This window comes from Bison bison, unplaced genomic scaffold (genome assembly GCF_000754665.1).
Source record: "Bison bison bison isolate TAMUID 2011002044 unplaced genomic scaffold, Bison_UMD1.0 scf7180017864160, whole genome shotgun sequence".
Taxonomy (NCBI): domain Eukaryota; kingdom Metazoa; phylum Chordata; class Mammalia; order Artiodactyla; family Bovidae; genus Bison; species Bison bison.
In genome coordinates, this window is record NW_011494732.1 from 1,956,433 (window position 1) to 1,969,944 (window position 13,512).

Sequence of the window (13,512 nt, forward strand, 5' to 3'; positions counted from 1 at the left end):
TGAAACTAACACAACACTGTAAACCAACAATAAGTGAGTATTAGTCACTCAGCTGAATTCAACTCTGTGTGACCCATGGACTGTAGCCTGCCAGGCTCCTCTGTCCATGGGATTCTCCAGGCAAGAATACTGGAGTAGGTTGCCATTCCCTTCTCCAGGGGTATCTTCCCAACCAAGGGATCGAACCCCTGTCTCCTGCACTGCAGGCAGATTCTTTATGATCTGAGCCACTAGGGAAGCTCTAATATAAAGTAAAACGTAAATTTAAAAAACTAAGCAAAATTATTATCACAGATTTATCCATGTCACATCTGATTCTTCTTTGAGATGTCAGACCATCAAGTGCAGGCATTATTGTTATATATCTGGCACTGAGGGAAACCTGAGCACGAAGCAAGCACTCCATAAATATCTGCCAACCAACACACGATGAATATTTCAAACCCACCACCATGATGATCATTCTTGCAATTTAACAGAAATTATTTAAAAAATTAAATATTCTTCATCCCCAGTCCTCTTGGGCTGTAAACTGTTATTTTGCCTTTGCTGCTCAAAAACATCACTGTCATTAGCAGGCTTCAAATCAGTTTGATCCTGCTTTAAAGACTAAAGAACGGCTGTCTTTATTTTTGCACCCATCATGGGCCTGTAGAGTAGTGTCCGCTTGTTAAGTAAGACCAACGAGAGAGCCCAAGAAGGAACAAAATAGGATTCCCTTGGTGGTCCAGTGGTTAAGAATCACCTGCCAATGCAGGAAACACGAGTTCAATCCCTGGTCTGGGAACTAAGATGCCCACATGCCCTGGGGCAACTAACCCCATGAGCCACAACTACCGAAGCCCAAGCGCTCTTGAGCCCATGCTCACAACAAGAGAAGCCCCCATTCGCCACAACTGGAAAAAGCCTGTGCGCAGCCTAAATAAGTAAATAAAAATTAAAAAAAAAATTTTTTTTAAAGGAACAAAACATTCCTTGGGTGTTGAGAGGTCTGTCCAGCTGCCCAGGGAAGAGGTTGGAGATGGCATCTTGGGAGGGTCGCAAGATGAGACGAGCTTCAGAGAACCCAAACAGAAGCAAGCATCTCTGTGTTTATTTATTCTCAGAATAGAGTCAGAGGAAGGACTCGTTCAAAAGGATGGGTGGCTTGGTTCCCCACGCAGCTACACAAAATGACAAGCAGAAGGTCAAGGAAGCTCTTCCTAAGGAACGGGATGTGGTCTGGCCAGTGATGAGGAGGTGAGCCTAGACTCTGTCCTGGGGTTACTCCTGGGACCTCATGGGCATCCCCCAGCCTCTCTAAACCTCACTTTTCTCATCTGCATGATGGGGATGCTCCTGCATCCCTGCTGTCGGGGGACTTTATCAGGGTACTCGGCAGTGATGTGTGTGCACACATCTAGCACATGGAAACACATGTCTGCACTCCCATGTGTGTGGCTTGTGCCAGCTTGTGTTTCTCTTCCTGTTTCTGTTAGAACAAGGGGCACAAATTCAAGTGCATCCTTGTGTGAGCAGGTTTCCCTACCACACTCCTCTGAAGGCTGAGGTAAGCGTTCAGGTCTTGTCAGTTTCCCCCAGTGGTTCTCAGGTCCACTTCCTACACGACTCCTGTACAAAGTTCCCCTTCTTGAGCCCTGATGGGCTCTGGGGCACACAGGTCCTCCAAAGCCTCACCCCCAGTCATGTGCTCCTGTCTTGGGGACTACAGGATTGGTCCAGGACGTACTCCAGTGTCCTTGGTGGTCAAGATACTCACCCCAAAACTAGCAGGCCCTGGACTGGTTCTGTAGGGTGCTCAGGTACATGTGCACACACACACTTGCACACACCCTCTACACACCACTACAACCTACACGAACACACACATACACACACATATCCACCTTCTACCTACATAAACTCACACCCCTCTGCACATACGACCACCATCTACACACACGCATCCCACCACCTACACACACACACATCCCACCTACACACACATGCACACACATGCACACACACATACATCTACACACACACACACCCACACCCTATATACCACCACCACCACCTACAAAAACAGACACACATACACACCACTATCCACACATATATCCCACCTATACAAACACACACATACACAACCACCTACACACGCAATTTAAAAAGTAGTCATGATATCATTCTGATACTACTTTATACCACTTACTACCAATTTTTTAGTGAAAAAAACTCTGACATCAGGAAATGTAAAAAAAGAATAGCAGTACTTTCTTCTGCTCATGAAGCATGATCATCAGTACAAACATTGATCCAAGCCATAGGTTCCCAACTTTTGAGCTGGGTAAGCAGATATTAATTCCCAGGTGGCTCAGTGCTAAAGAATCTGCCTGCCAATGCTAGAGACACAGGTTCTATCCCTGGATCGGGAAGATCCCCTGGAGAGGCAAATGGCAACCCGCTCCAGCATTCTTGCCTGGGAAATCCTATGAACAGAGGAGCCTGGCAGGCTACAGTCCATGGGGTCGCAAAACAGTCGGACATGACTAAGCACGCATGCGCAAGCAGACATTAAAGATTTAAAATCCACTCTATGATTATAGAGTGGAGACTTTTTTCTTTACAAAAGAGGTTGTGTAAGCCTTCTTTCTCTGAGTAGTCGTGACCTGGGGCCACAACACTCTTTCTACCATTTTAGAAAAGTTTTCAACCCTCCCATGCCAGTGAGCATCCACCCAGGGCAGGCAGCGTGCCCCACTCTGGGCCTCTCTGCTCTGGGGGCTGTATCCCTGGGGTTTCTGGGGGTTCAGAGGAGCCTGACTTGCCTACAGAAATAATTTCTGCCATATCACCTCTCAAGAAGGAGCAGTTACCTTAACACAGGTTGCCCAATGGACGGAGAACCCTGATGGTGCTGCACGGGTCCCTGTCCCTGTGTTCAGAATCCCCAGTGGGAATTGGAGAGAAACTCAGCTGGAGAGGGGTGGCTGCACCTGTCTTGCTGTGGAGTGATGGACATACAGAGAAGGGCAGAGGAGGTACACATTTCTTTTCTCACCTCCAAAAGCGGAAGAAACAAGCAGAACCAAGGATCTCTCCCCTCGTGACAGGGGTCCCTTGCATCCTTTGGACCTCTCTGAATTTAACAACCTGATTGCATCAAGGCAGAAAAACCACACACATATTGGTGGTGATGGAGGTGGTGTGGGAAACCCCGGGGTGGCAGTTTCCATGAATGCAAGTGGTGGGATTGGTAAAAAAGCCAAGCTTGGAAAGGACCAGCAGATACAAGCCAGGGATACAAGCCAGTGACAGCCAGGGGACAGAGAGGTCCTTCATGCATCCCCCCAAGAATTCCCTTCTCATTTCAACGTGATCAGGTTAGATACAGGAACCCCCAAACACCTATTTGATTTAAGGGAAGGGGCGGCATACAGTCATCCTGGTATTCAGCTTATTGGGTTTCTTAGTATTGGGCTGGCCAAAAAGTTCATTTGAGTTTTTCCATACGATGTTACAGAAAACCCGAATGGTTTAACTAACCCAATATATGTATGGAGATATTTAATATGTAAGTATGGGGTGCAGGTGTGTGGCTTGGGAAATGGAGAAGCAAAGAGAGACAGAAGGAGGGACAGACACAGAGGGAGAGATGGAGAGACTACTTTGAATACAAATGGGGCTTCCCTTGAAGCTCAGTCAGTGAAGAATCTACCTGCAATACAGAAGACATGGGTTCGATTCCTGGGTTGGGAAGATCCCCTGGAGAAGGAAATGGCAACCCATTGCAGTATTGTTGCCTGGAGAATCCCACGGACAGAGGAGCCTGGCAGGCTACAGTCCATGGTGTCGAGATGTCTATCTCCTCTACTTATCTTCAGTAAATTGCATTAGGTTGGCCAAAAAAATTCATTCAGGTTTTACTGTAAGATGTTACAGAAAAACCCCAAAGAACTTTTTGGCCAGACCCATAAAAATCCACCTCTATTTTGGGTGGAAATAAGTACACTTTGAGCAGAAAAACAAAAGCCACCTCCCAAGAAAAGTGAACCGCCGAGCTGACAAGACTCATTACAAGGCCGGACCTGGCATGGGGTCTCCAGGGCGAGCAGGGGGCTGTGACATTAACACATGGTTCATTACAACCGAATTAGAGACTGGTTCCTCCAGCGCTCCAGAAATTAGGGATGGTCAGCGGCAACTTGATTTTCCCATGAAAGCAGGAAGCATCTTGTTCAATGCTGGAAAATCACTAATTATACTGTGGAAGCTATTTAAATGCAGAGACACCCTCTTGCCTCTAGCTTTCTGTTTTAACTCTGTAGTTTCCAGATGTCAATGTCCTCTCCTCCGGGGAGCTGTGGTTGGTTGGAGAATCAAGAAAACAAGTAGCACAGGGGACTTCCTTGATGGTCCAGTGGCTAAGACTCTGAGCTCCCAGTGCAGGGGGCCCGGGTTGGATCCCCTGCTCAGAGAACTAGATCCCACACACTGTAACTAAAGATCCTGCATGCCACAGTGAAGATCCGGCACAGCCAAATAAATAAATAAATGTTAAGAAAATAATGCAGCTGAAAAATCACATGTTTATACCTGTGTGTCCAATGGGGTCATCCCATTGAGTTGATAAAGATTCAGCTCTCTAGGAAAGACAGAAGAATTCTGAGTGGCATGGATCCCGCTGTCATAACACACAGTGGTTTTGTGCTCCAGGGAGATAGGTTGGATTCTGATTCACTTGGTAGGTCGGTCTCAGAACCCCAGTTTCTTTCCATGTCAGTCTCCCCTGCTGTTTGGTTATTCTAGTCTCTAAGACACATTTGTCATTCAACTTTATTCAATGTGACCATGAAATGCAAGCTAAATATTTCTTTTGGCGCTCCATCCAAGGAAAAAAACCATTGGTTCCAAGAGCAGAAAACAAATTCAACTTTTCAAGCCCTAAGGATTTTTCAAGGGTGATTCATGCCTTTGATCATTCATTAACTTACCCATTCACCCAACACATATCTGTTGTGTGCCCATGGGATGCCTGGCACTGTTCTGGGTCCTGAGGACACAGCTGAGAACGAAACAGACAAAAGACCTCCCTACTGGAGATGACCTGTTTATAGTGGAAAACCAACACCAAAAAAGATAGGTAATAAAGTGTAGAGTAGATGACATGGCAATAAGACAGGGGATAAGAAATGTGGGGAGGCAATTTTAAATAGGGTACCCCGGGAGCCTCTCTGAGCCAAAAGGATTTAAGTAAAGCCCTGGAGAAGACAAACTCAGAGTTTGCAGGGCTTTGTAGGCAAAAGAGACAGCATGTGCAAAGGTCCTGGGGAAGGAGCCTGATTGAGACATTTGAGGCCAGTGAGGAGGAGGGGAGGGGTTAGGAAAGGAGTGTGTGTGGAGGCAGGTAAAGATCATGCCTTGCATGCAATGGCAAGGACTCGGTATTCATTTTCAGTGAGATGGGAACCATGGAAAGAGTCAAGCAGAGACAAGTCTGTCATAGACAGACTTTAAGAGATCGTTGAACTGAGAGGGGGTGTGAACAGGAGCAATATGGCAGCAGGAAACTAGTTCGGAGGTTCTCATAAGCATCCAGGTGAGAGACAATGGTGGCTTTCCCCTGAGGACCCCTGAAATGTAGCCTCTTGTAAGAAGCGGATTCTGGTATATCCCTTATTACAGGATAGAGCCTCTCTGCGGGGACAGTCCTCAGATACAGCTCCAGGTGTGCTGTGCCCCGCTGAAAACTCTGTGCCCTCCAGAGCATCCTTCTGCTATCCTCACTTGCCCTCCTCTTGATAATAAGCTCTCCCTCTCCCTCTCTTCTTCCTGGTCCTTTGTTATCTAGGAGTCCAAAGGGCTGGCAACCAGAGCTATTCCAAAGAAGGCTTGATTCTCTGCCAATAGCTACGATGAGAATTCAGCCAGGCTTTCACTCTTGGCTCATCCTCGTGATCCTGTCTGCCTTTGAAAATGGAGGCTTCTCTATTTCTTTTTTTTAGGCATCCTTGAGCTTTTCCTAAAATACTTATGTATTTATTTTTGGCCGTGTCAAGTCTTGGTTGTGGCATGAGGTTTCTTTCATTGCAGTGTGCAGGTTTCTCTCTAGGTGCAGTGTGCAGGCTCTCTGGTTGTGGCACAAGGGCTCAGTAGTTGCCCCGCGGCATGTGGGATCTTCGTTCCCAGACTAGGAACTGAACTCGCATCCCCTGCATTGGAAGGTAGATTCTCAACCACTGGACCACCAGAACTCCGCAGCTTCTCTATTTCAATCCGGAGAAGATCGTTTCTTCTCTGGGTTCCTCCCTGGCTTTAAATGTAATATCCCAAGAGGGTTTTCCTCTTCTCCTTCAGATGTCATGTCTTTGGATAAGTGGGAGGGATTTAGGGTAATCCCCAGGAAGAAAGGAGTTCCTCAAACCGGGATGGTTTACCCACTGGATGGCACACCCACAGTGCTTGGTGGTCGTGGAAAGTGATGCGATGCCATCTGGTACGAAAACTCAGAAGATGCACTTGTCATCAGCCCAGGCTGGTTTGGGCTTCAGATTACCTGGTGATAAGATGTGTGTGGGTGGAGGGAGTGATAGTAGGGTTGGGGGTTCCTCCAGCTTGTGTAAATGCTCCCTCAGTCTTCTTCACGAAGCCTCTGCGCCCACCTGGAGTCCTGCACGATGCACACAGCACGCTACAGTGTGTGCTAAAGTGTGCAGGTAACATGTAGAACACAGACAGCCAGAACGACTCTGGACGGTCTTCTGAAATCACCTCCAAAGGACAGGGCAGCACAGCATCCTTCTCTTCTTGATGAAGTCCCAGATAAAGCCATGAATTTCAGTTTAGATACCATATTGTACAGACTCACGAACACAAAGAACAGACTTGTGGTTGCCAGAGTCGGGCAGGGAGGGATGGATTGGGAGTTTGGAACCAACAGATACAAATGGCTGGATACAGAATGAATAAAGAAGGTGCTGCCAGAGAGCACAGGAAACTCTATGCAGTGTCTGTGATAAACCATCATGGGGGGAGAGAATATGAAAAAGAATATATATATATACACACATACACATACATGCACACACATACATGTGTATATATGTAAAAGAATGTATACATATACACACATGTATATGCATACATATACATACGTGTATACATGTGTGCGTGCATACATATACATGTATATTATTTTTTATATTCTTTTCCATGATGGTTTATCACAGGATACGGCTTCCCAGGTGGCATTTGTGGTAAAGAACATGCCTTTCAATGCAGGTGTGGGTTCGATCCCTGGGTCGGGAAGATTCCCTGGAGAAGGGCATGGCAACCCACTCCAGTATTTTTGTCTGGAGAATCTCAAGGACAGAGGAGCCTAGCAGGCTACAGTCCATGGGGTTGCAAAGAGTCTGACACAACTGAGCAACCAAGCATGCATGTATGCATATATGTATAACTGAGTCACTTTGCTGTATAGCAGAAATAAACACGACATTGTAAATCAACTATATTTCAATAAAATAAAAATTTAAAAATAGGTATTATGTTGTAAAAGGAGAGGAAGAGAAGGAGGGAGGGAGATGGATATAAAACCCCCTACTCCATCTCTGCCCCCCTCTACTGAGCATGATGAGGGAGCAAATGTTCAGGATGGGGTCTTCAGACCCCATGGACCTGAGTCCACGAGCATGGGGGGTACCCGTAGGTAAGAGTCAGTCTGTCCCTCTGTCTATCTCTCTGGCTGAGCACATCCAGTTTATTTCACTCAAGCGAAACATGAATAACGATGCCCCAGTTTGCAGACAGAGGTTATTCACACTGGTCTCCCTGGAGGTGAGGGGATCAAGCCATGCCCCCCATGGGGCCACTCTTCTCTGTAGACACTGGCATTTTGTACAGAAACCTTCATCAGAGCATCCACCTTTTTAATAACTCCTTGTGTCAAGATGCCTGACATCGATCAGGCAGCTCAAATAACAAAATATTTTTTTCCTAAAGGTAAAACAGCTTGCAAATAATAACAAAAGTCACAATGAAGTGATGAAGTGATGCTGACTTTCTGCATCTCTAGGCCAGGCATTGTTTTCCGGTCTTTCATACCTCTCCCCTCATTCATTGTCATGCTGCCCTGATGAGGAGAAAGGGAAGACCCCGGGAGCTCGAGCCACTCCTTCTAGGACAGAGTCGGGCAGAGCCAAGCTGTCCTGTTCTGCTCTCAAGCCCCACAGGGAAGAAAAGAGCATCGCTGTGCTGACACTATTCCCAGGAAGTACACGGCCCAATAATAGCCTCGATGGGAGGAGGAATTGGGCAAATCAAGGTCCTGAAATGGAATGGCTCTTTCTGAGCTGTCCTCTGTGGTCCTGTCCTGGGCTTTTAAGAAAGCTCTATGGCTTCATACAAACTACAGCTGCATTTTCTGGAGCGGTGACCACTGGCAGAACTGTAAGGGGGAACAGATTCTGAAGGTCTCAGATGACAGCTTGATAAGCACCTCTGTTCCATAAGAAACCTCACTTTGCAAGCCCAGGTACAGGAAATCTTTGCTGCCATCACATCACTGGCTTTTCTCCTATGCAAGAGAGAATCTTGTGTCTAAACATGTTTCCCTTTTCACCTGGGCTGCCAGGAAACCTCTTAATAAAACTATTTTAAAAATTAGTGGAGGGACTTCCATGGTGGTGCAGTGGCTAAGCCTTCACCTTCCTATGCAAGGGGTCCAAGTTCAATGCCTGGGGGCGAAGCTAAGATCCCATATGCCTCAGGGCCAAAAAACCAAAACAGAAACAATGTCACAAATTCAATAAAGACTTTAAAAAATGGTCCTTGTCAAAAAAAAAAAAAATCTTAAGAAGAAATTAGTGGAATAATCCAGTCGTTTCTTGGACCACAGAATAAGATACTCAATAAGATTCAAACCTCTGAAAAAGTTACTTGGAACGATATAGAGTTACTTTTTGAGTATCTAAAGATATAAGAAAGTAGTTGATTCTCCAATCCCTAAACTGTGATAAGCTTTCTCCAGCCGCCACCTGACATTATCTATTAACCTCAACTTTTGCTTAGCCACCTACATACAGACCCTATGGCTGCCATCTGCTAAGTTTCCATGGGGGCATCTCAAGGATGCTGCTAGGTCTCCATGGGGGCATCTCAAAGATGCTGCTGACTCTGCACTTGGAACAGGATGTTCAGACCCCCTGAAAACCACAAAGTCCCGGCTCCATCAGTATCCTCTTCATTAGGCAATCAGCGCCCATTCACATCACTGCTGCCCAGAGAAGGTCCTCACTGTACATGAAAAGAAAGAGAAGGAAAAGCTCTCTGACCACTAATAGAAAACATCCCCAAGCACAAGGGTTCCAGGGGGAGGGGAGCAGCCACGGCAGGCAGCAGAACTCCAGCCCTGCCATCCCTGGGAAGGATCAAAGCAGAATGAAACAAAACCCATCTGGTCTAGAGAGGAGCCTTGGCTCATGGAGAATAATCAGATGTAAAGGCTTCTCAACACTTGCCTGGCTTTTTAAGCACCCCCACAGCACAGAAGAAAAAGAAGGAGGAAATGGTGGTTGGGTGATCAAACTCTCTGAGAGTGGTGAGTGACACTTCAGCAGATGGGGTGGGGGGGTCTGCTGGGAGCAGTCCCTCAGTGCTTCTCTCAAGCTTCAAAAAGGTCTACAGGAGTTTCTATCTTACACTGTCAGGATAACTCAGCTCCTTGACTAATACTTTCAAACAGCAGTGGTTAGTAAGGTTTTCTGAGAAAGAATTTAGCACAAAAATATACTTTTCTTCCTGTGCTTCTTCTTACCAAAATAGCTTCAAAAAACTATGGTTGGGTGAAATTGTAATGAGGGAGATGGGGTTGGCTGCAGAATCCCAGAGGTGCCGGGTGAGGAGAGATGGAGAGAGAATAATATATAAATACCAGTTAGGATAGCTCAAAGCAAAAGTGGTTTATAAAGTAGATAGAAATATATTTCTTTCTCATTTCAAATCCAAGGACGTGAGGTAGTCCAGGCTGGTTGGATGGTTCCCTGATAATGAGAGACCCACAAATTCACATTCTCTGCCTATGATTTCTAACTCATGGCCCAAGATGGCTGCACCAATTCCAGCCATCGTGTCTATATTCTAATCAGCAGCAAGAAAAAAAGAGATGAGGCCTGTCCCTAGTCCTTTTAGAAACATTTCTTAAAAGTTGCACATCCCAGGTACACTTACATCTGTTGTAGAGATTAGTTAGCTCCATCCATCTCTGGGGGATGTTGGGTAATTGTAGTCTATTTTCCTGCTAAACTATACATTTTTGCCTAAAAGTGTAGCTGACATTGAGCTAAAATACTTCAAAGTCCTTTGGAGTACAATAAAACACCATGGGGGATAAACAGTTTGTAGTAACAGTAATTTCTCTTTTATTTCAACAGACTAGCTTTATTTTCCTTTACTACTGCAAATTACAATACTTCCCGAAAATTCTCCTGACAACCAGTAAAGATAGCAAAAATGGTCAGCTTGCCTTTCCATCCTAAACCTCCAGGAAACGAGTGAAAAGCAACACAGAAGCTGGTCAGAGCCTTCATCAGCAGATACTCAAAGGGAGAACAGATAGTACCGAGACCATGAGCAGCATACTTCCCCAAACCATGTATGTTTCATCTCATCTTCAGAGAACCCCATTCCAGTACATGACTAACAGTTTAGCTCAGTGAAGGCAGCTGATGCCAACATTAGCAAGCTGATTCATCAATTGAGTCACTTAAAATACTAGGTCCTTGCTTTGGCTATTCCTGTCCTTTGCCTTTCTTCCCCTACTTCATTAATTCTATTTCCTTATTGATTTGCAACAACTCTTTATATATTAAAGATAAAATGCCCTTGTCATCTTGTTGACATCAACATTAGCTTTAACAAAACAACTGAGTCTTCTAAAAAAAAGCTCAGAATAAAGACCCATGAGATTTCAAGTTTTGAACAGAATTAGGCAGAAAAATGTTTTGACCCAGAGAAATAAGATGATGATTTTAGGCAAGAGCAAATGTGAGACAACCAAACCCCCTTTCTGTATGAACATCACTCTTAGTCAGGGCTCCAGTATGGCTGAAACAACTGTGTCCCCAAACTATGGAGGCTTTCGGTGTATCCCCAAATGTCTTTATCCAATGAAAAAGCAAAAAACAGCAGTGAAAAGTCATTTTAAGGAGCTCTTGGTGCCTTGGACGAGTGTAGGAAGGTATGTGAAAATGGCTTGCAAACTCAAAAGAAAGATCAAGACATTCTTCCCTTTGCTGCCCAACTGTTTGCACAAAGACTTGCATCCATGACCATGTCTGTGTTAAAGGAACAGGAAGAGGAAGTGGTCCCGAATCACCCTCCAGAGAATATCTGTTTGGACATAACTCTGCCAAGATTCTGGGCCTGTGAAGCTTCTGAGTAGCTTCCTGGAGTTGTGGGGGAGAGGGAGGTTTTGGGGAGGGGTGCTTTGAAGTCGCCCAGCAGTTGCTTGGAGTTGAAGAAAGGTTTGGCGACTTTCCTTCTACCCTGGCTCAGGATCCAGGTTCTGAAGACTCTTGGGATACATGGAAAATCGCAGGCCATGCTGCTAGAATTTCTCTCCTTTTAAAAAAAATTTTATTTTATACTGCAGTATAGGCCTGCTTGGAGAATCTCATGGACAGAAAAGCGTGGCGGGCTACAGTTCACAGGGTCACAAAGAGTCGGACACGACCGAAGCGATTTAGCACACACACATACGCACAGTTGATTGACAAAGTTATGTTAGTTTCAGGTGTACACAAAGTGGTTCAGTTATCCATATACATGTATTCATTCTTTTTCAAATTGTTGGCGCATTTAGGTTATTACAGAACGTTGAGTACAGTTCCTTGTACTATACAGTAGGTCCTTGTTGGTTATCTATTTTAAACACAGTAGTGTGTATATGTTTCTTTTGAAGTACTGGTGTTTGAGACCCAGGGAGTGGAAAGACCCAGTGTGGGGTGCATGGGATGGGACCTCCCTGTGTGCAGTCACATCTTTGTGGGAAGATAATGAACAGAAGCAGGAGCAGCTCTGAGCATTGGGGACCACTTGACACCCCTCTGCAGGCACCCACTTTTTGCCATCTAAAAGTGGGTGGAGCAGAAAAATGGCCTCTCTGCTTGAATCAGGCCAAACAGGTACATCATGGAAACCAGCAGGCCTCCCTGCACCACAGCTCTTGATCTGCCAGGGAAATGAAATCTGGGGACCCACCCCCTTCTTGCCCCGAACTTCCTGGCTCCTCCGGATAAACCAGCAAAGGCAAGATTAGACCAGGAGAGAGACAGACCTCCGATCCCCTGGGCTGACATCCTGCCCCCGCAGATGAACTTAAAAGGAGAAGCTTCTGTAACTTGATCCCCTTTGCCTCTGAGAGCTGGAGGCCCTTGGAGGGGCCTGGCAGGTCTCCCTGAACGCAGACCACATGCCTGCAGGGGGAGGCTGACCTCCAGTGCTTTGAAGGAGGAAACCTCCCCCAAGCCAGACACACACACACACACTCCAATGGGGCTCAGAAAATAAGCAGAGAGGCTGGAAACCCTTTTGAAATTTGCCTTCCAGATGTGCAAATCCAGACAACCCAGGAGGGGCACTCCGAGAGACACAGAAGATCCTTAAATGCTTAAGTTAAGTCCTCCTTAAGGATCTCATGCTAATCACTTAAGCCAACCAACATCTTTACAAAATCGAGGGAATTACCCAAAGACCTCTGTGCAGGGTATTTCTAAGTAGAGACACAGCTTGCCTCCTCCCCTGACATCATGTGGAATGACTCAGGCAACAGTTAATAAATCTTAAGACCTTGGGATGGATTTCGTCTTCTGTGCAGGGAAAAATACACACACACACACACACACACACACACACACACCCCTATGCATATATCTTAAGAGGGGAAATAAGAAAGAACAGGCTATAAGAGGGGAGGGATAAATTGGGATAATTGGCTTGATACATAAACACTATTATATACAAAATAAATAACTAATAAAAACCTACTATATAGCCAAGGAACTCTACTGAGTTCTCTTTAATGATGTATATGGGAAAAGAATCTATAAAACGAGTGAATGTACGTACATGGATAACTGACTCACTTTGCAATCCACCTGAAACTAACACAACACTGTAAATCAACGATATGCCCATAAAAATGTAAATTATTAAAGAATAACAAGAAGAAATCTAATTACTATGAATAACTGTCACAGTATAAAGAACAGAAATTTATTAAAATAATTGCATTTTCAAAAAAAAACAACAACAAAAAGCAAAACAAACAACAACAAAAAAAACCCACAAAGAAAGAACAGTATCTAAGTGTAATCCTTGACTGATCAGAAAGCTATAGTCAAAGACAGTCAAAGGCTCAGGCAGGGGTAGGAGGGACATGCTGAGAAGGCCTGCTTTGGAAAACTTTCCCAGCCATTCCTTCTGTCCGTTTACTGAGCCATGTTTACTGGAGACCCGCCAGGCATGAGGCAC